The sequence below is a fragment of the Rhinolophus sinicus genome, chromosome 8, assembly GCF_057876585.1.
Source record: "Rhinolophus sinicus isolate RSI-liver-muscle chromosome 8, RSI-T2T, whole genome shotgun sequence".
NCBI lineage: Eukaryota > Metazoa > Chordata > Mammalia > Chiroptera > Rhinolophidae > Rhinolophus > Rhinolophus sinicus.
Genome location: NC_142508.1, coordinates 1,454 through 28,879, shown reverse-complemented (window position 1 = coordinate 28,879; position 27,426 = coordinate 1,454). Strand labels below are relative to the sequence as shown.

At 42.8% G+C, this 27,426-nt stretch overlaps 1 long non-coding RNA gene across 3 annotated transcripts; it reads right to left on the bottom strand.

Moving 5' to 3' along the window:
* Positions 1-27,426, bottom strand: LOC148757353 (uncharacterized). Of its 3 annotated transcripts, XR_016021865.1 has the most exons (4): positions 26,806-27,426; positions 24,854-24,942; positions 2,508-3,076; positions 1-1,958 (listed from the first exon to the last, which is right to left on the bottom strand). It is a non-coding gene; the product is annotated as an uncharacterized LOC148757353 (long non-coding RNA). The 3 variants fall into 3 exon arrangements; XR_016021864.1 differs by lacking the exon at positions 26,806-27,426 and having other exon boundaries at positions 24,854-26,740; XR_016021866.1 differs by lacking the exons at positions 24,854-24,942; positions 26,806-27,426 and adding an exon at positions 22,245-22,717.

The window sequence follows — 27,426 nt, the reverse complement described above, 5'->3', positions numbered from 1 at the left end:
ATTTCATTTGTATAGTAACCATACTGAAAAAATCTCCAATTGGGTTGTAATTTATATCAGTTACACTTACAAAACTAATATTTCTACTGCTTAAATTCTGGTAATAGGGCACTCTTAAAAATATCTTTCTCTAGGGGTGGCTGGTTAGCTCAGCTCACTAGATTAGGTTATTAAGGTTATCTGCAGATTTTCCAGAATAGAATAACCAAGATTGCACCCAATGCTATAAGGACTATTTGGATCACTCTGTTTGTCCAGGACCCTGTGTGTGTGTGCAAGCTATTCTGGCCCACGCTGGTAATTTCAGCCTCGGTTCGGACTCAGAACTGCGTTAGAATCAGTCTTCATTTTAAATACCTGTGAAAGGGAGATAATAATTGTCTCTGCCTCAATTGGAAAATAGGAGTAGTAGGTGAGATGGGACCTGTGAGGGCCTAAAACAGATTTATCTCAAAGAGAATGTAGTCCCAGGGGCCTGGATTCTCATTTTAAGGCTAGTGGGCAGGGAAATGCTCTCTGCTGCCATCTGGTGTGCAATTTGGAATTAACACCCTGTGCAGGTCACCGGGAAAAGTTATTCTCTGCTGCCATCTTGTGTGCATCTTGGGAATAACAACTGAGTGGAGGTCAGGATAAGCTCTTTTTTCCAAAGGCTTCTGAGCCAAGGTGTCAGACCCAGGGCTGTGCCCCAGGTGCAGTCTTCTGTGCCCTGGGAGCTGCCCACTGGAATGTGGAGTCCTGGAGGTGAAACCAAGCACAGGGCTTGGCACACCTGAATTAACTGCCTTCCTACCTGTCTCTTACCTATGCTGCCTTAGGCCACCCTCCCCTCTTGGCTCCCGAGCATCCCCAGGGCCACTTTTGAATTAACAGTGCGCCTAGGCAGCCTCTGTAAGTCACCACATCTGGGAGCAGTGGGGTGCAAACCAATGGTTTATTTTGCTTGTAAAAGAGGCAGCCCAGGAGAGCCAGACCAAAAGTAACCCAGGTCTGAGAGCTGAAAGGTTGGGTATGGAAAGACCACAGGGAGGCCAAACGAGTTCCGGGCTCGTGCTGCCTGCACTGCTCAGCCATTAGACCTACTAGGAGCTGGGTCATAGAATAAGCGTTTATGATCAGAGCTCCGGTGGTCTGAGAAGGCAGCCGGTTAATACCTCCAAAAACTGCTGTAACATTCTCAGACCAGCCTGGGATATTTAAGGGGAAACCTCTGCGTTCTTCTAGAGGCCACCTGATGGTTCCAGGGGTCTGCATGGAGCCTTCCTTCTTGCGATGTTGTTCTCCAATGTGGTCACCAACCAGGGGCAGTGATGAGAGTAACCTGGAAGGAATGCTGGGCCATAAAAGATTGTGATCAGTAAGTACAGGGACACAAGTTTCAGGGTAATTATGTAAAGCAGGGAACCGGGCATCCTAAGCTCAGGAATTGGGGCAGGACATTTCAAGCCCAAACCGCAGGGAGGGGGGATCCGTCAATTGTTAAGCTCTAGAGCAGGGAGAGGCGAGGCCTATTTCATGGTGGTTCCAACCGGGCCCGGGTTTAAATTTCCCCATCTTATGTTCATTTTATTTATATAAAATCAGTAAGGTTAGATTAGAAACAAATAACTATATTATAAAGACAATTTTTAAATCCAGGGATACGGGTGACAAGGTCTCTCGCTACTTCCTGCTGAGAGGGCGTAGTCCTTGCCTCTGGCTAACAGAGAGTTCTCTGCTGTTCAGTTCTAGCGGGGAGGGGACTACAGAGGAAAGGTCCTCTGGTTATTAAGTGGCTACTGGCCTGGCTTGTCATCCTCAGGAGGGATGATGGCCATGCCTGGCAGATGGCCATCTGGAGATGAAAACTGCTGTGTTTCAGACGACACAAACTTGTCTGTTTGAAAAGGAGCTTAAGGCCTTCAGCCGGCTCACAGGACAGGAGTGACAGTCTTCCTTCTGGGGGCGTCCTGTGGAGACTTAAATGAAACAGGTTTGATTCAAGGGAAGTGGACCCAGCCACTGACTCCCTGAAGCTCAACAACAGTTGTGGGGCTTGGGAAAACTGCAAAGGGTCCGTTTCATTTCTGAGCTAACTGATCTGTTAGAGACTCCTCCCCTTCTAGGCTTTCAGTAGTATTTGGCCTCCTGGCTTTCTGGGGCTACAATATGTAGAGGGGTTGGCCTGGGGGAGGTACTGGTCCCCCATATTTCCTAAGCGTCTGCTGAACCTCTCCCAAGTTAACACAGGACGTAAAAGAATTGAGGTCACAATCTAAAGCAACGGGCAGGCCTAGAGGTCTGCTCAGAAAACTTCCAGAGCCCTTTTTAAGTCTGATTCGTTCATTTTATATTTTCTCTCAGGTATAGACCATTGGTAAGGAACAGGCTGAGTAAAATGAGCCCAAGTCTAGGGGCTGTTTTTATCTTTATAACCAAGCAGATTTTAGAGGAAGAAATGGGTCTAGAGTGAGCAGTCAAGACAGAGTAAATGGCTCCCATATCAACCAGGGAATTAACAGGCTTACCTGCCACGTCAAGGGTCACCCGCATTTCCTCCTCTGTGATGAGCATGAGCTGTTTCTTCTTGGGAGCCACTGGGCACTTTAGGTTCCTCAGTCAATTACAGCCATTTGTAAGGAAGGAGTTGGTCCCTGCTTCCTTCAGAACAGCGGACAATCCCTCCTCCACTGCCCTTCAGTTTGCACAGTGGGAATGGCTGCTTTGCAGGATTCTAGCACGCCTTACCTCAGTGGCCTGGGCTTCCACGTCCAAAGCAGGCTCCTTTTCCTTTCTGGGGCTGCCTGGGTGGCCCTGAGGTGGCCCTGGCCTTGGCCTGTCTATTAACTGCAGCCAAAAATGTGGTCTGCCTCTGGCCTCATCTACAGTCTCACTATTCCTTTCTTTCCTCCTTTTCCCTGTCGTGGTTGTTAAAGACAAATAAACAAATCCCCTGTCCTTCTTTTAGGATCTGAGCCTCTATCAGGAATGTAACAGTGGACCAGAACCATTGTATTACCTTGCCAGGTTAGGAAAACAAGCTTCCTTATATTGGTCTATATCTGACACCGAGGAGAACACGTGAACTCCAGCAGTCCTGAAATACACAAGTTTGCATAACTATTAGCAAAAGTCAGTTCTTAGATTTAATTTTCCTGAGTAATTGAAGATCTAATTAAGGATATAAACATAGAAAATTATTTTGATGATACAGAAAATCTTCGCTTTTCAGACAGAAAACTTTCCTATAATATCAGTAGCAGACCATAGTCTAACAAACTTTGTTTTATTTAGCAGAGAGAGAAAACTTAACTAATTTTGTACTGTCTTACTTTTGATACTTAAATTTCTTTAAGTCACATTTAGTTTAACCATATATAAAATGTCTTCAAGATTTCTCTTCACAAACCTTCTATAACTTTCCCAGTCCCTCTTGGTTTGTGTCCTCTCACTTATTCAGAAATAATCATACTTAGGACAAACTCCTTTCTTTTCCTTCAAAAATATATTTTTATACCTTATGCATTTTTTGGAAACATACATCATTTCCTTACATATTAATGAAGATCCATAACCTTCAGAGCCTTAATTTTTACTGACAACTAAAAGCAAGTATTCAACATTTCCATTAGCAAATCCATAAACACATTTTGCAACCTTTAGAAGTATAGGTTTTTGTTAGCAATATATCTACCAATTTTTTAAAATTATATTTTAAAGAAAATTAAAGAACACATTTACTGACATCGTAAGTTAGCTTTCAGATATCCTGTGACAAGAAACCAAAAAATAGGTGAACTCAGACTCATCCGATAATTAATATTTCAGCATTTTGTTATTTTGAAATACCTAGATATTCAATACTTTTTATCATTTAACACAAGTTAGTAAAACTGAAATCTTTTTATTTATAGGTGTTTTTTTTTGTTTGTTCTGTTTTTTTTTCAGTTGAGGAATATTGGAGAACAGTGTTTTTTCTCAAGACCCATCGCCAGAAGTCAAGTCATTTTCAATGTACTTGTGGAGGGCGCAGCTCAGCTCCAGGTCAAGTCACTGCTTTCAATCCAGTTGTGGAGGACGCAGCTCACTGGCCCACGGGGGAATCAAACCAGCGACCTTGTTGCTATGAGCACTGCACTCCAACCACTGAGCCAACCAGTCGCCTAAAACTGAAATCTTAAGTTACCAACAGATGCTGAGAAACCTCGTCCAAGCATGCACACTCTGTTACTACTGAAAAGTTTTATCTGTTAACATTTTATTAGTTCTTAAGTTTAGGAGATTTCAAAGGTAATTATTACCCAAGCTATTTTTGGAAAAATTTTGTGACTGAGATAACAGGAATTTATTTTTGTAAACCCAGGCAAAAGATACCATATTTAATGTTAACCTAAAAAAAAAAAAATCTAACTAAAAGTTAAACTAGTCTTAGTATCAAATATTTTAGTATCAAGTACTCTAGTTAGTTTTTAGTATTTAAATTTATAAGTGCTTAATCTTTTTTTTTAAGCCAATCAATTAGAAACTGGCAATACATCTGGAGGCAAAAACATTATATATAAAATGTACAAACACACATATCACAGATAATATACATATGAACAGAATCATTAACAATTGCAGAGAGGTCCTAAGATCTTACAGTTACCCTTAAAATTTCAAAGATGATGGAACAAAGGGTGGGAGGTCTGGCTTGAGAATTAGCCAGTTGGTTTTAAAAGTGTCTTTTGTTTCCTTCAGTTACCTCAGCCTCAGCATTCCTGTTTATTAGTGGATTAGGAGATGGGTGGAGTCCCCTTTTTGCTGAACTATCAGTTTAGTTCCATTCTTTTCAGAGTCTATCATAAAGGCATACATAAGGAATTTCACCCTATTTCTCAGACCTCTAACAGAACAATTCCAGTTGCAAAATAGTGTAATTTAATGAACTATTGAGCAACCAGCACTCTCCAGAATCTAATGTATACATTGGCCAAACAGCACTGTAATAGAACATTAATGTCTTTTTGGTCAACGGCTTATAGCTGTACTTTTGCAAATGTCCTAATATTTTACCCAATGGGCTCCCAGCTGGGATTGAAACCTTAGATCCCATGTTTGAGCTTGAACACATACAGCTACACTTGATATACACTCACACACACACACACACACACACACACACACACACACACACACAGAGACAGATCCAAGTATTTCCTGAATCAGACAGACAAAAACCAGAAAAACTAACTTTGGATCCGAATACCAAAACCAAAACCTGGCCAGGCACCAAATTGGGATGCGACATCGTCTTAATCCATATACATGGTCCGTTGACCATCAGACAATCAGCTAGTGAGCGAATACCGAAAACCAAGTGTGGCCCTAAGGCCACCCAATGCCCAAAGACTGAAACCGAGCATGGTGGCTTTCACAGTGCCGACCACAGGCGTGCTTCCAAGACCAGAGGAAGCCTGCAACCAGAGCCCCTTACTGGTGGGGTATTACGCCTTGCTGGATGTTGCAACCTCACCTATTGACGCCAATGGGTCAGTGTGACCCCCAGATGGCCCTCAAAGAGGAGCTGCAGATGTTGAGTGTAAAGTCCTCTGGCTGCGCATGCCAGAGCCACCCCGATTTCCAAACCAGAAATTAGAGGCCGGAAACAGAGCCAACGCTTATTCTATCCCAAATGTGCAGAAAAGGCGTCCATGACGGGCAGGCCCTGGCACAAACCCCACCTCCACGAGCAAAATATCTCGGCAGAGGTCGGTCCTGCACCAAGGAATCTGCCCAGTCCCAGGCAGCCCCCGAGACTTACCGGAGGAGCCCCGAGGCTGTCCCATCTGGGTCGCCAGAAACTGAAACCGGAGGCAAACGAGTCCGGGGCTCGTGCTGCCTGCATCGCTCAGCCAATAGACCGACACAGGAGTTGGGTCATAGAATAAGCATTTATTATCAGAGCACCGGTGGCCTGAGAAGGCAGCGGGTTAACACCTCCAAAAACTGCCATAACATTCTCAGACCAGCCTGGGATATTTATGGGGAAATCTGGGCGTTCCTCCAGAAGCTGTGATGGTTCCGGGGGTCTGCATGCAGGCTTCCCTTTGGCGACGTGGCTCTCCAACGTGTTCACCAACCCAGGAGCAGAGACTGGAAAGAATGCTAGGCCTTAAAGATTGTAATCGGCAGGCACAGGGCACTGTGAGTAGTAAGCAAGCGTAAGTTTCAGGGTAATTATCTAAAGCATGTAACGGGGACAGGGGATCTCCTAAGCTCAGGAACGGGACATTCCAAGCCCAAACCGCCGGGAGGGGGTTGGTCATCTGTTAAGCTCTAGGACAGGGAGAGGTGAGGCCTCTTTTGTGGGTGTCCCAATCGGGCAATGTTTCAGAGAGACTAGAGAGAGGCCTGCAGGGTCCAGACTGCAGTCCCCTGGGAGAGCTGGGGAAGCAGGAGCCTAAAGGCACATATGAAAGACCTGGGACCACAGTGCAGAGTCAGCCAAGGACACCCCAAGAGATCCCAAATCCATAGGCCACGCGCTCAGTCGGCAACTGTGGGCTGGCAGCAGCTCAGCACCCCACACCCTACACCGTGCTTCTATTTCTGTCCCTGTCTGACCTTCTACTTCGGTCTCTGTCAGCATCTCTTTGACTAGGTTCAAGATAGTCATGAAACATCTGCTCTGTCACACCCCCCTGCAGTGACACTATGAAGCCCCTAAGGAACCTTATCTCATCCCTAGCTCCGGATGCCTTATTCACCATTTCTATCTGCCCACCTTTCCTGTACGCGGGGTCTCTGAGTCTCTCTTCTGTGTGGGGTTCCCCTATGTATGTATTAAATCTGCTTATTTTCTCTTGCTTATCTGTCTTATGTCTATGTGATTATCAGAGCAGCCAAAAGGAACTTGATGGTAGAGGAAAGTTTCTTCCTCCTTCACATAAGCAAGTAATCAGATAGTTAACAAAAGGTGAGATTTGGGAGTAGATCTATATCACTGCATCATAAAATAAGATTCAACAATTACTTTATAAACTAACTTATTAGTGATACAGGTTAGCTAGCATCCCTAGGTAGACAGGGAGGTCCCTGGTGGAATAAACAAAAGACAACCATAATCCTAAAACTCCAGGTTTTGAAATCACTCCTTTGCTCCAGGACGTAATATAACAAGGCCTTTAGATTAATCATAAAATTCTTTTTGGCCTGACAAACGGAACAGATCTGATACATAAGAGTGGATTACTTTCCTAATTCCTTTAGGATGGGCAAGCAGAACAAACATGGTAGACGAATTTCATTAGAAAGCATTAGAAGGCGCTAGTTCCCTTCTTCAAACAGCTCCCCTTCCCCAAACAGGCAAGGGAAGATATAAAAGTAAGGGCTTTTGCCTCCGTCACGGGGCCACCCCCATTCGGGACCCCCTCCCGCTCGGGAGCTCTGACTGTTTGCTTTCAATAAACTATCCTCTTTTTAAAACTCTTTACCTCTCCTGGGTCCGTGTTTCCATTCTTGGGTCTCACGAGACACGATCCTGGCCTTTACCCAGAAACTGCTGGCAGATCCAACATCATCCACATCAATTGGGGAATCACAGGAAAATATTCCTCCATCATTAGGACTGACTGATTAGATCAATGAAATATAGAACAATTTACCAACTTAACTTCTGGATGTGAAACTTTCATAAAGTTTCAAAGGTGGGAAAGAAGAGGACTAAAACTTGCCTTTGGGACCATTGATTTAAAGCTGGTTGTTAAACAAGACTCAGAAAGAAACTTTGACCCCCGCCCCACCACCACCACCATTTCTTGCCGAAGAGATTCAGATGGAAACACCTTGTTTAGGAAGGGAAACTTGGCATAAACTCCTTAGCACAAGGCGGGAAGACATCCAGTGGATACTGCTGACCACCCTTCCCCCGTATCCCATTATTTTCTGAGTTGCAACAATTTACCTTCCATGAGTGTGCCACTCTTCCTAAATTACCTGCAAAGCACCCAATCTTGACAAGTATGTGAATTCCTCATGCACATATATTAAAATTTGATGTATGTCATTAATCTCATTTTGTTCATTTGATGATTAGCTCAGCTAGAAGAAGTTGTTACCATAGGCAGAGCGAACAGTGCCTCAGGGAGAGAGGGGAGGAAAGGAATGAAGACGTGAGGCAAAAGAAGGAAAAGAGAGGAGATGAGATTATTCCTAAGAAATGGTGCAGCTACAGCTAATTGGAGTGGGTTAAAACACTATTAGCATTCCTGGCAGGGGAGGCAGGCTGTGGTGGGATCCCAGCGTTTGGCCTGTGCACTGGGGCTGAAGGGGCCTTGGGGACTCCACTCCAGGTGCAGCATCTGCAGGGGGAGCCGAACACCAGGCTCCTGGGGCAGCTTTGCTGGAACAGGCTCCCCCCTGCACGGCTGTGGTAGCTGGACATGTCCGGTGGGTTGTGGTAGAGTCACTCAGCTTTTCCCTGGCATAAGGGGTCTCATCCAAGGCTGGGGCCACTCTCAGGTCCAGAGTGCTGGCCTGGTGTGGGAACTTCAGTCTCGTGGGGGCCTAAAGGCATATATGGAAGAACTGGGAAAACAGTGCAGAGGCAGCCAAGGACACCCCGAGAGATCCCAAACCCACAGGTCACGCACACAGCGACCTTGGGCTGGTAGCAGCTCAGCACCCCACACCCAACATGCTTTGTCTATTTCTGCCCCTGTCAGACCTCCTTTAGTGTCTGTCAACATCTGTCTGTCTGACTAGGTTCAAGATATTTATGAAACATTTCCTCTTGTCACCCCTCTGCAGTGACACTTTCAAGCCCCCAAGGAACCTTACTTCTTTTCCAGCTTGGCACGTCTTAGCTACATAGGTTCCCTTTCTAATTCCCTACCTCTCCTGTATGTGGGGTCTCTGACTCTCTCCTGTGTGCGGGGTTCCCATGTGTATGTATTAAATCGGCTTATTTTCTCTTGGCTAATCTGTCTCATGTCTGTTTGATTATTAGAGCAGCCAGAAGAAACCTTGAGGGTAGAAGACAGTTTGTTCCTTCCCTCCACCTGAGCAAGTCACCTAAGCAGGGTAGTTACTAAAAGGTGAAATTTGGGATTGTATCTACATCACTGCATCATGAAATAAGATCCAACAATTTAACTAACTTATTCTCCGGATTGAATGATTAGATCAATGAAATATGGAACAATCTACCAATTTAACTTCTGGCTGTGAAACTTGTATTAAAGTTACAAAGGTGGGAATGAAGAGGATGAAAAGTTTTGTCTTTGTGCACATTGACTTTAAGCTCCTTGTTAGGGAACAAAAGACTCTGAAACAGCCTTTGACCCTCCCCCCTTCCTGTCTAAGAGATTCAGATGGAAAGACCAGGTTTAGGGAGGGACCCTTGGCATAAACTCCTTAGCATAAGGCGGGAAGACGCCCAGTGGAGCCTGCTGACCACCCTTCCCCCATTCCCATTATTTTCTGGGTTGCCTAACAACAAGTTACCTCCTGAGAGTGTGCCACTCTCCCTAAATTACCTGCCAAGCACCCAATCTGACCTCGCTGCCTTTGGAATTTTTACACGTATGTGAATTCCCCATGCGCATATGTTAAAATTCTATTTTACGTTAATCTGATTCTATTAATTTTATGATTAGCTCAGCTAGAAAAAAATTACCATAGGCAGAGAGCACAGGGCCACGGGAGATGGGGGAGGAAAGGAAGGAAGATGTGAGAGGAAACAAAGAAAACAGAAATGCAATGCAATCATTCGTAAGAGAAAGTGCAGCTACAGCTAATTGTGATGGATTATAACACTATCAGAATTCCAGGCAGGGAAAAATTCCTAAGAAATGCTACAGCTACAGCTAATTGTAATTGGCTATGACAGTATTAGCATTACAGGCGGGAAAATTCTCCACCCCTTTCACAGTTCCTATAAGGGAATCCCTCCTCCGGGTGGGAAGGAGGCATCAACAAAGACAGGCCCTAGAAACGCCCACAGATCACCTGTGACTCCACCTTTGAATATTTCCCGCCCTCATTCAGATATAATCCTAACTTTTCTTTGTTCCGGTGCAGTCACTCTCCTCGTGGTCTTGTGCACTCCTGCATATTGGGAATATATTTTGTTTCTTTTATTAAATCCTTGGCCTGCTTGCCTCTGCTCATGATGCATTGTTCCTACGTCCTGGAATGCCTTCCTGTGGTGATAGATACAAGGACCTGATCTCCTCTAACACACAAGATGAGAGCAAAAGAATTTTGTTAAAGCCCCACAGTATTGGGGAGCCTGGGAGGAGAATTACTGGCTGGATTACAGCGCCTGGAAACCTCTGCAGCTGGGAGCTCATGGACATCTCATCTGCAGGCAGAGGTAAGCGGTGTTTTTGTTCACCCTGTCATGTTTCCTGGTCTATTTCTGTGGGGTTGGGGAGAATTTAGAAGTGCTGCGTGTCCGTTTTCTCTTTTCTACATGTAGATTGGCAAGAAAAAATGTTTGTGAAGCTGGCTTCTTGGGAGTAGCGACTCAGGTTTTCTTTATTGATCCTTTCCTCTCAGAAGTGGTAATTTTTTTCTGTGTCTGTGTCTTGTGCCGTTTGTAATCGAAAGAAAATACCAAGGGGAGAGGGGGGTGGTAGATGAGGGTAAAGGGGATCAAATATATGGTGATGGAAGGAGAACTGACTCTGGGTGGTGAACACACAATGTGATTTATAAATGATGTAATACAGAATTGTACACCTGAAACCTATGTAACTGTACTGAAAATTGTCACTCCTATAAACTCTAATAAAAAAAAAAAGAAAGAAAATACCAAGGGACAGAAAGCCTTTGGCTTCCTTGGTTAAGCTAGTAAAAGGGCTTTTTGGTTTTAGGAGCTATTAAAATCCTATCATCAGTGGTCATACCACAGTTGCTTTGAATTGGAAAAACTTCAAATTTTGAAACTGCGTTGGAGAATTTTCATGGCAAACAGCTGTTTTATTGGAACCTAGAGGAAGACCACATGTTTAATACAAACGAATTCAAGGAGATTTAACTTTTGAATTAGTTCTTCAGCTTGTTGGGTCTTAAAAATGCTAATGTCAACATCAGGTTTAAAAAAAGCAGAAGGGAAAATCAAGAGATGTGCAAATTTTTAAAAACTGTATTTCGATCTAATATTACGAGAATTGGTATGTTGGAACAAGTTTTAAGGAATGTAATAACTGATCAGGAACTTGACCAAAATTGAGGCGGCTTTTTCAGTCTGATAAAAATTAGAGTCTCAGCATCTCCCCCAGGTCCTCTGCCGAGCAGATCAGAAATGTAAACACAGCCCACAACTGTCTGAGGCCAGAGAGCCGAGCCGAGGAAAATAAATTGCAAAAGGGGCATTTTTAACAATACAAGCCTCCCTCTTCCAGCCTGACTCCCCTTTTCCTGCCTCCTTAAAGACTGTGAAGCACAAATAAAACCCTGAGCACAATCCCCTCAGCAGTAGACAGGAAGACTCCATGCATGAGCCTCACCAAATGTACCTGCCACGTGTGTTCAGCTTTTCCTGAATTACCTGTAAATCTCCCATTTTTACATCTGAAATCTAAGAGTCCACTCCCACCCTTGTCGAAATGTCATATTTACCTGATTTCTCCTCGCTGTATTTGGAAATTTCATGGTGATGTGAATTCTAGGTGCGCATGTATTACAATTCCTGGTCTCTGTCTGTGGTGTTGGGTAGAAGTTAGAAGGGGTGCGAGGCTTTTGTCTCTTTTCTGAATTTAGATCGTCAGAAAAAAATATTTCTGCAGCTAACTTCTTGCACCTAGAGACTCTATATTCTTTCCTCCCAGAGGTGTTCGTTTTTTCTTGTATCTGTGTCTTGCATGTCGTTTGTCCTAAGAAGTCACTACCACGGGGACGGAACACAGGCACAGGCTCCCGTAAGCCTGTCGTTGGAGCCGGCCCCACAGGCTGGGGAGTTAAGCGGTTCTGTCCAGACCGGCGTCCCCACCATCGGCCAGGTGCACTTACTCCATTGCACCTGGTGGCCAGTGAGATAAGCTGGGGTTCCCAGTGCGCCTCTGCCTGGCTGTGCCAGCTCCCAGGGGAGTGTGTCCTGAGGGGCCTCTGCCCATAAGGGGCATCTGTCCCCCCTGCCTTTCTCACCCGTTAGAGCTGGACAGATCCCAGTCTAGTAGCACCTCCCGGGGACCACGATTTAGTGGGTTGGGGCTGGAGGTGCCTCACATTTTGTGGGAGACCGGAGACACCCTGTCCACACCTCCATCCTGACCTCCTGGGTGACGAAGGTCTGTACTTTCTCCGACTGTCTTTGGGGGTGACCCTTTGGCTCTGGGAGGGCTGCTTCCTCTATATTCCGTGTGTAGGGGCCTCTGGCTTCCTGGCCTGAGCTGTAAGGAGGCTGGTTGGTGTGTTTTACTATTTAGTCCTCACTGTCCAGGGATAGACGATGGATCGTGGAATGGGAAAAACTTCTACATTTAAATTGTATTACAGAGCTCTTGTGACTACCAGCTGTTTTCTTCTAAACCACCTTGTGCGTTCTCTAAGTTATTACTAATTCTGTTAATTTGTGATCTCTATGTGAAACCAGTTTGTTTTGTGTGTGGTAAAATGTTTTGTATCTGTGGATGGTGTTACTAGTGTAATATTTGATTGGTTTGAACAAATCAAATACTTATATAAATTAAGAAATAAAATACAAACTGACCCAAATGCTTTTCAGGATCAGATGATGTGGTGAAATATTTGATATTACAGATGGTTTTAGTTTGGGTTTATCACATAGGCATGTCTGTGAAAGTCATTAGCATAAAAAATATATATTTTAACTGGGTTTCTAAAAATAAATTTGTTATCTGTGTTACAAAATGTGTCCAGAAAATAGCTTCGGTAATAACTGCTTTTGACATGTTTAATTTTTAACTAGTATGTAAGATAGATACAATGGAAATAAAAGATATTTATGTAAACTTTTCAGCGATAATTATATTGTACATAAGCTTTGAAAAGGTTTTCTACGTGTATTTGGTAATTTGAAACTTAACAGTTTTGTTATCTAAATTAATGATGGATATGTATTTAATGTCTAGATTACTTCCATAATAGGAGAAAATAATGAAACACTGATTACTGAAGATAGATTTATCAACTTTTTGGGTATTTATTGTAGAGGAACTAAATACATTGGTGTATTAGTAAACATGCCATGTGGTACATTAAAAGTCTGTGTGTGCTATGGGGATATGTTTCTAGAAATTATTAATATGTTCATAATTATATTAATCTAAAGAATCCTGGAGTGGCTGCACAATTATTTACTTAATTTTCACTGCTGATTAAGATGGACATTGGATTGTTTAGGCCTCTGCTGTTGTGAACAGCGCTGCCATGGATTCATGTATCAGTGTTTGTTTGAACACCTGTTTTCAATTTTGTGGGGTCTACTTCTCGAAGTGGACTTGTACCACAGGGGAATTTTTTTATGGGTTAGAAATTCTCAACTATAGTGCACTCAGGCCACCATTTTGCATGTTCAGAAGGAATATTTAAAGGTTCTAATTTCTCCACATTGTTGCTGCCGTTTGTTTTATTTTTCTCAATTATAGCCATTCTGTTTCATGTGAAGGGGCTTCACATTGTGGTTTTAATTTGTATTTCCATCATGGCTAATGATCTGTAACATTTTAGTGTGCCTGTTGACCGTCTGTGTGTCTACTATGGAGAAGGTTCTATTCGGGTCATTTAACAATTAAATTCCTATTTCCCCAAGTTGCTCACACACTGAAGTGCCGCAAACTTAGAAGAGCATGAACCGGCACAGGAGCCCCTGTGACATTGGGAAGGTGACTCCTCAGCATCTTCACCATTCCCTTTTCTACCAATCATATGTTAAAAAGACTTATTTAGTCATTCAGACATTAAGTAATTTGGGTAAACCTATAGACACAATTCTGCTAAGTGTTCTGCAATAAAAGCTTATGTTTGTAGACCTCTCCCCATTTCCCAAAGCCCTTTCTGTATGTACTACTCTATTTGATTTTTGATTACGGATTCAATCTCCTTATTTGTTACAGGTCTATTCAGATTTTCTATTTGTTTGTGATTTAGTCTTGGTAGGTATTGTGTTCCTTGACATTTAACCAAGACCGTTACTACATTTTTAAGAAATTTCACATACATCAAGATTATTTCCCACTGCATAAATATTCTGTGTACATGTGATTGTAAATGGTTGCGTATATGCCATCTCATGTATATGTCGTATTTATAGACTTCCTCCCGTTAAATCTAGGTTGACTTCAACTATTTCTCTGCAATGAATATTCTAACACTGTCCACACATTTAATATCAGTTCCTCAGAGTATACTCCTAGCTGTAGAGTTTCTGCATAACTGGGTCTGTAAGCATTTTTTCCTGCTCTGACCACGTTTTTCTGAGATGATGCCAGGAAGGAGATTAGACTCAAAGTTTAAGTTACCAGTTGAGCAATAAGAATAATGTATGCAGACAATTTTCTCAGTATCTTTCTATTCCAATTCCACTATCCAGTAAACTATCTGCTCAATAGATGGAAAAATATGAGTATAAATATTAGTCTTGTCTAATAGCAATAAGCCTCAAATACAACTTTATTTAAAGAAGTTTTACCATTATTTTTAATATGTTCACTCATGTGAGTTTTAAGTGTCATCATCAGAACAATGAATGACACCAATTCCAGAGGCCTAATGCTGGAGTTCCCTCTCTCAGAACTCCTGCAGTCTCACATGAAGAAGTGACAATTAGAAAAGGAGCCACTCTGGGCTAAGTAACTAAAAATATTTTTTCTCCCCGTGACTGACAAGAGACCAGGCTGGTGATCAGAGGAGGGGTTGGACTTTGGGCCCAACCAGGCCCCCCCACCCCAGTAGTATCTTTTCGTGGGAAATAATCAGGTCAATCCAGGAGCTTGTTATCTCATATATAACATATATGAGCTCCTACGAGGTCCGATGAGACTACTGGCTATTCTGGTTTTCAGAAGGCCTGGATTCTAGTCCTTCTCTCCCTGAGTATGGGATTTAATTCACAGAGACTAAGGTCTCAAGAGCCATGTGGCACAACCCTGCTGCTGTTCTGTGGTCATCAGTGTTTGGTGGTGGCTTGTGTGTGTGCCAATCCTTGGTTGAGTTCATTCAGCCACTGCATGTGCAGACTCAGCACCAGCCCCTCTGGGCCCACTGGCACCCAAGATGCTTTTCTTGAAGCAAAATCTGACCCAGACCTAAGGCAGCCTCCTGCTGAAAGTTGCTGTGTTGCGGTTACAGGACTAGCACTGAGCCCCAACTGTGAGAGGTCAGCATGTCTCAGAGTTGGCCTTACTTGGCACACGTCATAGGTGTGGCTTTTGGAAATACTGGCATTTAGGGAATACCTCCCCTTACACTGTTAACATTCCTGGGCTGATCCACCGCCTTGTGAGCCCCTGGTTTCCCAGTTGCTTTGGTTACAGTAAAAGCAGCAGTCATTCTGGGCTTCAGGTCAGGCCTTTTCCTAATCCACCGAACCTTACTTCCACCATGAGCTGTGCTTTCTGGGTAATACAAAAACATGAGACACTTAGATAAATGTAACGAAACGAGGATGGTCTGTACAGAGAAGTATAAAATGTCTCCCTTATAACTCATAAGTTATGTAGTAAGACAAACCAAAAAAAAAAAAAACCACAATAAAAATATGTTACCAGATGCTTCACTTAAAAGAATACATAGGACTGACTGTCCATTAAACCCATGTAAAGAGGCTCAGCATTCATTAGTCACTACGGAAATGCAAATGAAAAGATAAGGAGCTAGTACTTCACAGCCAGTAACAGAACTAAGATAAAAAGTGTAATAATTGATGAGTACTGGAGCGAATAGAAACCTCATCCTTGGCTGAGGGGATTATGAAACAGTGCAGCCTCTATGGAAAACAGTTTGGCATGTCTTTAAAATGCTAAATGTACAGTTATATGATTCATCAAGTCCATTTATCGAATTGAAACCCTATGTCCATGTAAAGAACAGATGTCACGTATAATAATTCACAACACGTGACTGGATAAACAAATCGGGGTATAGCCACATAATGGAATTCTACTCAGCAATAAAATGTGACAAACTAATGACCACTAAACTGCATGGTTAAATGTGAAAAGCATTCTAAGTAAAAGAAGTGAGACACACAAGAGTACACACTCTGTGACTCCCGTATATGCCATTCTAAAACAGATAATGTCTAATGACAACAGGTAAGTCCCTGGTTGTCTGCGGCTGGGGGTGGGAGAGCAACGGACTGCAAACAGGACCACCATGGAGCCACTGGGAGCGATCTGTCTGTTGATGGTGGTGGTTCCGTGACTATTCATTTGCTAACACTTTAAATGGACCCAGTTTGCTCTCTGTAAATTGTACCCTCAGTAAAGCCGATTTTAAGAAATACTCAGAAAAACAGGGATTTTTGGGAAACAAATCTTCAGCTCCAAGTGAATGCTCACAACAAGTTGTACTCATCATTGCTTATTTTAAAAACTACAGACACCGGACTGTGAGGTGCCCCGTCTGCTGAGCCCTTTACTGCGTTATTTCTATCTATAACCGTACGAGGAACATAATATTCTCCCCCCTCTAGTTAAGTGAACTAGAGTTTGGAATTTTTAAGTAATTTGCCCAAATGCAAACAGCTAGTAATGGCGAAGCTTCAATGACAAAATAACTGGCTAGTGTGTGGCTGGTCTCAATACTACAATGCCTGGCACATGGCATAGCATCTTATAAAATCAGCTATTCTAACTGAAAAAGTAAATATGCCCTACCATCGTTATTCTCTTGGGCGAATAACAATTCTCTCTGAAAAACCACTCAGAGCTCCCTCGAATACTGTTCCGTCTCCCTCCATCATTGTGTTGATGACATAATAACTTAAAATGCAACGGCTACTAAGTTGAAATTAGAATTTGAAGGGAAGAAAGTAATGTTTCAAACATCTTGTGGCATGTGAGTTACACGCACCATCTCGTTTAAATTTCACGGTAAATCTGCTCATATGTACTAACTTCCACTTCATAAGCTCAAAGTGATCTGGGCCAGGTTGCACAATAAGAAATGTTGGGGCCAGGGTTCACACCCAGATCACTTTGGCTCCATAATCCAGAGGCTGAACTATTTTATGAAACTCCTTGCTGCCACGTCTGGCTAAGGATCTTGGCAATTTACTAAGAGGAATGGGAAAGCCCTGACGAATTAAAAAACCCCAGCATCACAGTGTCCAAAGCTATAGGCACATGGGGGGTCAATGTATCTTAACATTCATCCCTTCATTAAGCACACACTGATGAAACCCATGGCACTGGCTTTCCTGTTCATTGGCAGGCAATGAAAGAAATTGATTTAGTTAACTTTGTCCTTAGCCCAGTTCCAAACTAACTATGTTGCTAGTGTCTCAGCAGCTGTATAGGAATCAAGCAAAAACAAAGTAATGGTGTATAAAACAGCTATTGGTTGCAGTTGGCAAGTTATTCCAAGAATGAGATGAATTTAAGAGATGGATGGCAAGGGAATAGAGATTCCACAGATTTTGGGCTTCGAACAGTTTGAAAGACCAACCGCTTTTGGTTACGTCCATCAGCAATTACAGTTTAGATATTTTTAGTGATAAAGTTCACTCAATCACACAGTCCTATGGAAAAAGATTAGATTTAGTATGTATCACCTTATAAATAAATGAATTCTATCCTGACTGTCTGTTAAGCATTGAATTGTGTCCTCCCAAAAGTCACGCTCGGAAGTTATATCCCCCAGGCCCAGAATGCGGCCTTTTTTGGAGAAAGGGTCTTTACAGAGGTCATCAAGGTAAAGTGAGGTCATTAGATCACCAATCCGATACCTCTGTTCTTATTTTTTAAAAAAGGAGAAATGTGGACACAGACACACATAGAGTAAAGATGATGTGAAGACACAGATAGAAGACAGGTCTACGAGTGAAGGAGACAGGCCTATAACACATCCTTCGCTCACAGCCCTCAGAAGGAACCAATGCTACCAACACCCTGATTATGGGCATATAGTCTCCAGAACTGTGACACAATACATTTTTTTTTAAGTCCACACTATGTGGTACTTGTTACAGCAGGCCTAGGAAACTAAGGCACTGCTTTATTTAACATTGCAGCTACTCCACTGGCACTGTCAATCCCCTTTACTTGGTTATTTCTAGTTTTTCCAGAGTACTTGTTACCTTTAAAAAAATCAATATTTATATCATTTATTGTGTTCCACGCCTCAATGAATTTATCACAAGGAACATTAGTTACCGATGTATCTTCTGTGCCTAGTAATCGTGGCAGGCTCATACCAGGCATTTGAGAAATATTTCTCAAGTGTTGAATGAATCAATGACGACATCAACCTTCATCCAGTGAATCACAAATGGGGAGGTGTCATATATTTACCACCAACCAATAAGTAAAGACACAGTCATCTTTTAGCAAAGAGGAAGGGGAGAGGATAGTCCTTGGATAATGAAGACACCGTGCTTGGCACATGGAGATACATCCTAACAGACATCACAATATACATAAAGGGTGGTATATGTCGAAGTGGGTAATCAGAGTCTAAAATATCATGCAAGACCAAAGGAATTAAAATAACCGAGACCACTTTGAAGAAGAATAAGAAGTGTTTTGACCTACTACTTGTCACGGCTCACCGTAATGCTTTAAGAACGAGACAGTGATGTATTGGCCTAGGGTAATTCACCAGGACTTGGCAAACAATAGATCATAGTCCACATCTGTCCTGCTGTCTACTATATTTCTCCCCCAATGTGTTATTATGAAAAATTTCACACATACAGAAAAGACGAAAGAATTTTACAGTTATCACTGATAATCCCAGATTTAACATATTTGTTGGATTTCCACCGATTATTTGCATTATTTCCCTTGATTTGCAAAAACTATAGTCAGTAAAACTATTGCCACTCATTATGCATCAAGCAAATGGTACTAGAGTTGATTAATCAGTAGCTATGTTGTTATTCTTCATGACCACATTCACAGTTTTAAGAAATGTGACATATTTCACTTCAGAATGTCCTTAATGGAGCATTAAAAAATAATTTTATACGATCTCAACTTTTGATTACCTGTCTTATAATATCTATGTAACAAATATTCTACAATTTGTATTTAAATTGTCCCCAGAAAGAGCACTTGTGTGATCATAAGATTTGGAAGCTCAACTTTGCATGAAGGAAAATTCATGCAAAATAAATAACAGCGTTTCTTGTCAATATAAAACTGAGCTTCAAATGAAAAACAGAATTTTGGAAAAGTTGTATCTGCCACTGTGAATGTCACAGCTTCCAAGTACTTAAGACTGATGATAGTGATGAATATGATTATTGATGTAAAATGAAATGTGTTCACATTCGTGAGATCTGCATAGGTCATCGAACCCATAGTTTTTTGAAATAACCAGTGCATGATGTTACAAAATCATGCACGAAACTACGATTTAAAGTGCACGTTAGACCAATGGATTGTAATATAATACAGCAAAAAAAGTTTGCCTGTGTAAAAAAAATACAGACCCTCGCCCAAGACTGGAATGGGGAGGGCATGTAGGGGGAGCTCTCACTGCTACACGGATGACAAAGCCCTACAGGAAGAGCCCCTTAGTTATCACAGCTCTCCAAACTCCTAGAAAAGAATCTCTGCTTTTCTGTTGGGGACTGGCTGTCCACGGCTGCATGTCCTGGGTGGGAATTCTCCCTTTTCCCCCAAATAAACCTTTTTTTTGGTTGTCGAAGGAATATCTAGTTGACTTTTTGTTTAAGGTCAACATCTGTATGATCTCAGACTGTACATTGCTAGTAAATGATCCCTTGTTCAGTTTTTACTGTCTAAGAGCAATATCCACAGTTACTGGATAAGTATATTAAACTACCTGTCCTTTTTCAACTACATACTTGGGCGTGTCCATATTTCCTTAATGCATTTCCACAAGTACAAGATGTAGATTGAATGCAGAAGATACCATGAGACTCCAGCTAGTTTCTATTAAGCCTGGCATTTAAAAGATTGTCTTCCAGGGCAATGGAAATGTTGTAAATCTTGATGAGATGACTGTTGAAAAACTATCAAATTACTCAAAATCTTTGAGGTTAAAAAATTGCTCTCTTTTTAGGAGAGTTCGTGAAGTATAATATCTATATTCCATACAATTCATCATTTTAAAGTGTATCATTGTTTCACTTTCAGCATAATCGTTCCCATTTAATTATGGATGATACATTTACAGACCCCCAATGGATGCCTGAAACCTCAGATAGTACTGAACCATACCTATATATTCACTTAAAGGAAGAACTTTATGGCTTTTCTTTGGTGTGTCAGAATTGCCAGCATCACTATTGTTGTACTTTGGAGCCATAATTAAGTAAAACGAGGGTCACTGGAACAAAAGCACTGCAGTACCGCTGCAGTCCACCTGATAACCCAGGTGACTAATACGCAGGGAAAATATATAGCGTGTGTACGCTGGAGAAAGGCATGATTTACATCCTGGGTGAAAAAGTACGTAATGTCACTGGATGTCATCATGCTTCTCAGAACACTGCATTTTAAAACTTAAAATTTTTTTAGTGGAATTTTCCATGTAATAATTTTGGACCAAAGTTGACCACGGAAAGTGAGAAAACATGGATCTAGGGGACCCCGGTATTCACACAGTTGTGCAAATCTCACCACTGTGAAATTCCAGAACATTATCATCACTCCAAAATGAAACCCTGTCGCCATTCACAGTGACTCCATTCCTTCCCCTATCCCCTAGGTACCATTACTCTACTTTGTATTTTTAGGAGTGTACTTAATCTGGACATCTGTATAAACCCATATAAAGAGAAGCATTCTATCGGTGGCCTTTTCTATCTGGCTGTCATTTAGCGTTCTGTCAAGGTTGTTTTGCGTTGGTCTGAGCTGGTCTGTCACGATGCTATTGCCTATGGATGCCTGGGGTCCTTGTCACTTGTCGTGAGCCGCTGTAGATATTTCCCTGACCTGAAGCAATGTGGCCGGACCCGCCCTTGTTATTATTATGATTGTAAGAATGACCTCAGCAACAACTATCAGGAAACTATGAGTGGGGGAAAAAAACAAGGTTTATAATTTACGGCCCGTGGAAGGTCTGACTGTCCCTGGCCACACGGTAAGGTCCTGGGTATAGAGGGAGTGCATGTGCAGACCTGCGTTTCTGCCTTTGTAGGGGCAGATGTTGGGAGTACCTTGGGTTTCAGAGATTCACTCTTTATTGGGTCACTCTAGCAGGCAGAAATTTAGGTCAACTTGGGCTTTTTCAAAGGGGAAGTTTATGGGTGAGGCAGCCTGGCTCTCTCTGTGACTGTGTACCCGCGCAAGTATATTTCAGATGGATGGTTTAAAGTTGGTGCCTCAGCAACCAAAAGCTTAATGCCCAACAGTTACATTACAGTAAAACAAAACTGAACTAATTTTCAGGCACTTATACCACAAAAGTTCATCTCTGTAGTTAGGGTATTTATCAGTTTATTTTTTTATGGCTGACAATAGACTTGAACACACCCTTCCCCATAGAAAACACCAATGGGCAAAAACACACTCAAACAGATGTTAAACATTATTACTCGTGTAAATGAAAATTGAAATCACAATACGATACCCCTTTCACACACAGTAGAATGGCTATGGTTTTGAAATCACTGGAAAGTAATAATTCTAAACAACCATGTCAACACCACACCGAAATAGTGGAAAAGACATCCCAGTTTATTACACAGCACAAGCCCTACGCAGACCCAGTTCTCCAAAAGAGGTGAAGCTAACTGCCCTTGGCGTAAGAGTCACTGTGGGGAGACCGTATTAGCGCCTTGGGTAACGTGGATGATCTGGGCTTTGGGAGACAGCAAGATTTCTAATTCCAGTTTTCCATATTACTATTCCAAAAACCACCTATATTAACCAAAACAGGGTGGTATTGGCATAAAATCAAACACGGAGATCAGTGGAGCAGAATCCAGCCAAATTTGAAGCAGCAGAAACGACACTGGGAATATGGGACAGCTGTATGCAAAACAACAGCACTGAACGCTATTTTACGCCAGAAATAAAAACCAACAATTTTCACTACTATGTCTTTTCAGTGCTGGGCCCTCTAGTGGCCAACACTGGCCAACACACCTCCCACGAACCGCAGAGTCGGCATAGTCTCCTTACCTTTGGCTCTTGTTCATGCCTCCCGGGGAGACAGAGAGGTAAAGCAGGTACAGAAGGAAATCCCACGTCGTGTCCCAGCCGGAGAGCGTCCAGGATAGATACAGTGAAAAAACCAGTTCCCTCACAGAAGATACCACTGCAGGACACGAAAGGCATCATGGCGTCTGTCACGGCAGAGGCCTCTCTTCTGATTCTCTAGCGGCCCCAGCTCTGGTGTGACCCTCTGCTCTCATGAGATTCCCACGACCATGTTTATTGTGCAAACTGCTGTTCTCCCGTGACTCCAGTGGCCATGTTTCACGCGCGAACCTCTGCTCTTGCGCGATTTTGGCGGCCATATTTTTCACGCGTAAGTGCTGTTGGGAGATACCGGCGGCTGTGTTTGTGGCGAGATTTCGGCAGCCATATTTTAATGCGGAAGTGCTGTCGGGAAATCTCAGCAGCCATATTTATCGCGAGGTTTCGGCGCCATATTTTCCTGCGAAAGTGCTGTCGGGAAATCTCGGCGGCCATATTTATCACGAGATTTCGGCGCCATATTTTCCCACGAAAATACTGTCGGGAAATCTCGGCGGCCATATTTATCGCGAGATTTCGGCGCCATGTTTTCCGCGAAAGTGCTGTCGGGAAATCTCGGCGGCCATATTTATCGCGAGATTTCGGCGCCATATTTTCCCGCGAAAGTGCTGTCGGGAAATCTCGGCGGCCATATTTATCGCGAGATTTCGGCGCCATATTTTCCCCGAAAGTGCTGTCGGGAGATCTCGGTGGCCATATTTATCACGAGATTTCGGCGCCATATTTTCCCACGAAAGTGCTGTCGGGAGATCTCGGCGGCCATATTTATCGCGAGAGTTCGGCGCCATATTTTCCCACGAAAGTGCTGTTGGGAGATCTCGGCGGCCATATTTATCGCGAGAGTTCGGCGCCATATTTTCAAGCGAAAGTGCTCTTGGGAGATCTCGGCCATATTTATCGTGAGATTTCGGCGCCATATTTTACAAGCGAAAGTGCTCTCGGGAGATTTTGGTGGCCATATTTTTCACACGGAAGTGCTCTTGGGATATTTCAGAGGACAAGTTTCTAGTGTGAAATTCTGCTGTCCCGAGATTCTGACAGCTATGTTTCTGTTGCCTAATTGCTCTCAGGAGACTCTGGCAGCCATGTTTCATTTACCCGTGCCCCTCACATGCAAAAAGAACACAGACGTAAGCTCTGAGAAAGAAGACATCTCCTTAAGTGTCAAGGCCGGCTAACGCCTCAAATTGTTAAAAAGTTAGCCCAGCAGCCATTTTCACACACGGTTTTTACACAAACCACACTTCAGGGAGGGTCTGGCAGGAAACCGCCTGCCTCCCACAGTGCACTGCATATGAACGATGTCTCTCAGGGGCAAAGCAGACAGGACCAGACAACGCCGGAGCTCATGGAGGAACGTAGAGTAGAAGTGTCTAGCCAGAGAGGGAACTCACCTCAGGGTCTCTTCTACTTAGGGCTCCGATGATGCATAATTGAGCTGTAACACTACTGAGCCGCTCCACAGCTATGCTATTCTCACAGCAATGCTGTATCACAATAGAGCTATTTGCACTGAATACAATTTCCATCTTCACCACAACCCCAATTTGGGGATTCCTTTTGACATTGAATCATGGTAAACGATCATAGTTTGACAGACACCTGCTGCCAATGCTAGATTCGGGACACACATCCTGTGTTCCCGAATCTGTACTGGGTACCTAACCATTTTTCCAACGCTGGACAACAGACCCCGGGACATCGATCCGATGTCGCAGAGTAGAACCGGACCCCAATCTGAGCCAGTCTCAAAGCCAGAACACAAGCTAGACACCACGGATGCCGGACACCAACCGCCAGAGCCTCACATGTGATGCCGGACCACGGATACTAGGTCGCAGACATCAAACCTTGGAGCCAGAGCTGTACATATCTCACACACACGGGCCCAGACTTGAAGCTGGACCCAACCAGTCTTGAACCCCGGATATCAGATGCAGAGCCCGACTAGGGACCGAATCCTGAAATCTGAGCACAGAAAGAATCTAGTGCTATAGAAAGTTTTCCATAACTTTGTAATAACTGCATAGTAATCTATTTGAAACAACCACATCAATACTATGCCAGAAAAGCAGAACACATCCAAGTCTGTCAGAGGGGATAAGACCTATGCAGACCCAACTCTCCCAAAGAGGTGAAGCTAATTAGAGGCACTGTCGGGAGACTGTATCAGTAGCCACTGTGCCTCGGGTGACGTGGGTGACCTGGGATGTGGTAGACATAATCAGAGTTTTATTTTCAGTGTTCCAGATCACTAGACCACGAAGTATAGTAGCAAAAACAGCGTGGCACTGGCATAAAACCAAAGACATAGATCATAGAGCATAAAGGAGCCCATGACTGAACTCACATAAACGGCACTATTAACACTGGACAGCCACATGCAAAAAAATCAGCACTGAATACTTACTGATACCACCAAAAAAACCATGATTTTTCACACCAATTTCTTTCTATGCGTCGTTTTAAGATAACAGATAAGCTTTTCCCCACCTCTCAGCAGACTATATACACAGGAAGATTCTCCTTACCTTTTTCTTCTTTTCCACAGTTCCTGAAGAGATACTGAAGTAAAGCAGGTACAAAAGCACGTTCCACCTCGTCTTCGAAGACGTAGTACCTGCAGGGTAGATACAGAGGTTTACCAAGTTCCCTCCAAACAGGTTTGGATATTCTCTGAGCTAAGAGTTAAAACTGACGTCTGCTTTGTTAAATACAAAGAGAATTTTTTATTAGTTTCATGCGTTTAGAGAATGGTACAAACTGCAGAATAGTGAACCTAAAACATTATAATGCAGATGCCCCTTTTTCTACCTTTTGACTTAAAGCTGCAGATGATGCACCTTTTACGTTAAAAATGTGACTAAGATATATTGTGAAAAACTTTTCACTTATTGAAGGGCACATCAGTTATCCCAGTAAGGTCAAAGCCCCATTGAATTGCCAAGACTGTAAGTGCACGACAGTTACCAAGAAAAATAGTAGAAGCAGCCATTCTATGCATAGATATCGATGTCTAAAGTTCATCATTTTTGAAGACAAAGTAGAATAACCAATGCTTCCTACCCCCTGCATTTGGTTCACTGTTTTTACAGGAGCATCACAGAAAGATCACAGACCACTCAACAACCTATGTGAAGCCAGTCACGATTTGCCCTTGTGTAATTTAACTGTATCATTTTCTGTGCCACATTTACTATCCTGGAGGGGTGAGGCCCTATGAATGTATGTGGGGCCTGGAACTTCCAATCTCCCATCACTTTTCCCGTTTCACACATCTCTCCAAATTGCTAACTCCAAATATGTACACTTTCACATTAAGTACATTCTTTAGATGACAGGCAGCACTGTAGTATTTATATGAGCATCACCACGAATGCGTGAATGATGCCTTGTGGTACATTAGGACAGCTAGGACATCTCCAGGTGACAGATTTTCTGCACCATTATAGTTTTCTGTGGTCACGGTGATATGTCCAGTCTCACTGACAGAAATATCACGATGTGATGCATTTCTAGAGACATAGAATGCAACCGAATGAAGACCTCAAAAATCAATGCATCCATCTTCAGTCATTTGTCATAGGAGGAAACCATTCATTTAGGTAAAGAGTCATCTCAAAAAAATGGTGATGGGCAATGGAGTATCCCCAGGTGTAGGAATCAAATGGTGCCCTTAACTTACACCATAAAATACTGACTTGAGATAGATCAAAGTCTTACATGTATGAGATTAGATTAAGAAAGCTAAAAGAAAACATCGTGATGAATGTCTGACCTAGGACTTGACCATGGTTTCTGTAATCTGACACCAAAGCAGAAGTAATAAATAATGGACAAATGCTATTTCCTCAATTTTAAAAACTTTTGTGTATCAACAGATGCTATGCAGCTGCATAATTTGAGTGCAGACATAGTACCTGTAATGCTATTCAAAGTTTTCACGTTTGAAATTAATGGAAAGTAAATTACAATTCTACACAACAATGTCAAAACCGGACCATGAAAGCAGAAAGACATGCATTTAATAGAGTCCAGGCCCTATGCATATCCAAGTTCACTCAAGGAGGTGAAGCTGTTCACCCCTGTTGCAATCACCGTTTTATTAAAAGGCAATGTGTGAAGACTACATCAGCAGCCGTTGGGCCTCAGGTGACGTGAGTAACTAGAAATGTGTCAGCAGACACAGTAGGAGTTTTAATGGACTCATCCAGGTCACTCGAGAAAAGACAAAAAATCATAAGCAACACAGTGGAATTGACATAAACCACATACATCAAGGAAGCAAAATGGAGCTTAAAATAAAACCTACACGAATGGCAGTGAAAACAGTAAACAGCCGCTCGTAGAACAATGACCCTAAAGCCTATCTCGCTTCACATAACAAACACCAGCCCTGGCTCCACACCCAGCCCGGCCTCCGCTCTGTCCGCCGGGGCTCAACACCCCCTTCAGCGACTCAGCAGCACAGCAAGGTCCTTACCTTCTCTTCCCTTGTCCAGTGTTTCTCTGGGAAATACTGAAAGAAGCAGGTATAGACGGCAGTCGATGCCGTCCCCAGAGTAGCAGTGTCTCCACGGCAAACACCGAGCTAAGCAAAGCTCTCTAAACAAACTACACCTCCAGTCGCGGGTAAATATCCTGGCGTCTCTCGCTCTCCTGGCTCTCGCGTGAATATGGTCCGTGGCTCTCACGCTGGGCTCTTGAGCTCCTATCTCGTGAGATTAAGGTTAGGGATAGGGTGAAAGTTTACGGTTTATGTCTAAGGTTAGGGTTAGTGTTAAAATTTACAGTTCAGGGGTAGGTTTAGATGTTGGGTTTAGGGTTAGGGTGTGCGGGTTTTTTGTTTTTTTGAGTGTTTTTTTAAAAAAATTTACTGGGGGTGACAATTGTTAGTAAAATTATATAGATTTCAGGTGTATAATTCTGTATTACATCATCTGTAAATCCCACTGTGTGTTCACCACCCAGAGTCAGTTCTCCTTCCATCACCATATATTTTATCCCCCTTACTCTCATCTCCCACCCCCCGCCCCCCTTACCCTGTGGTAAATATTAAAGTATTGTTTGTCTATGAGTTTTTGTTTCTCATTTTTTTTCTTGT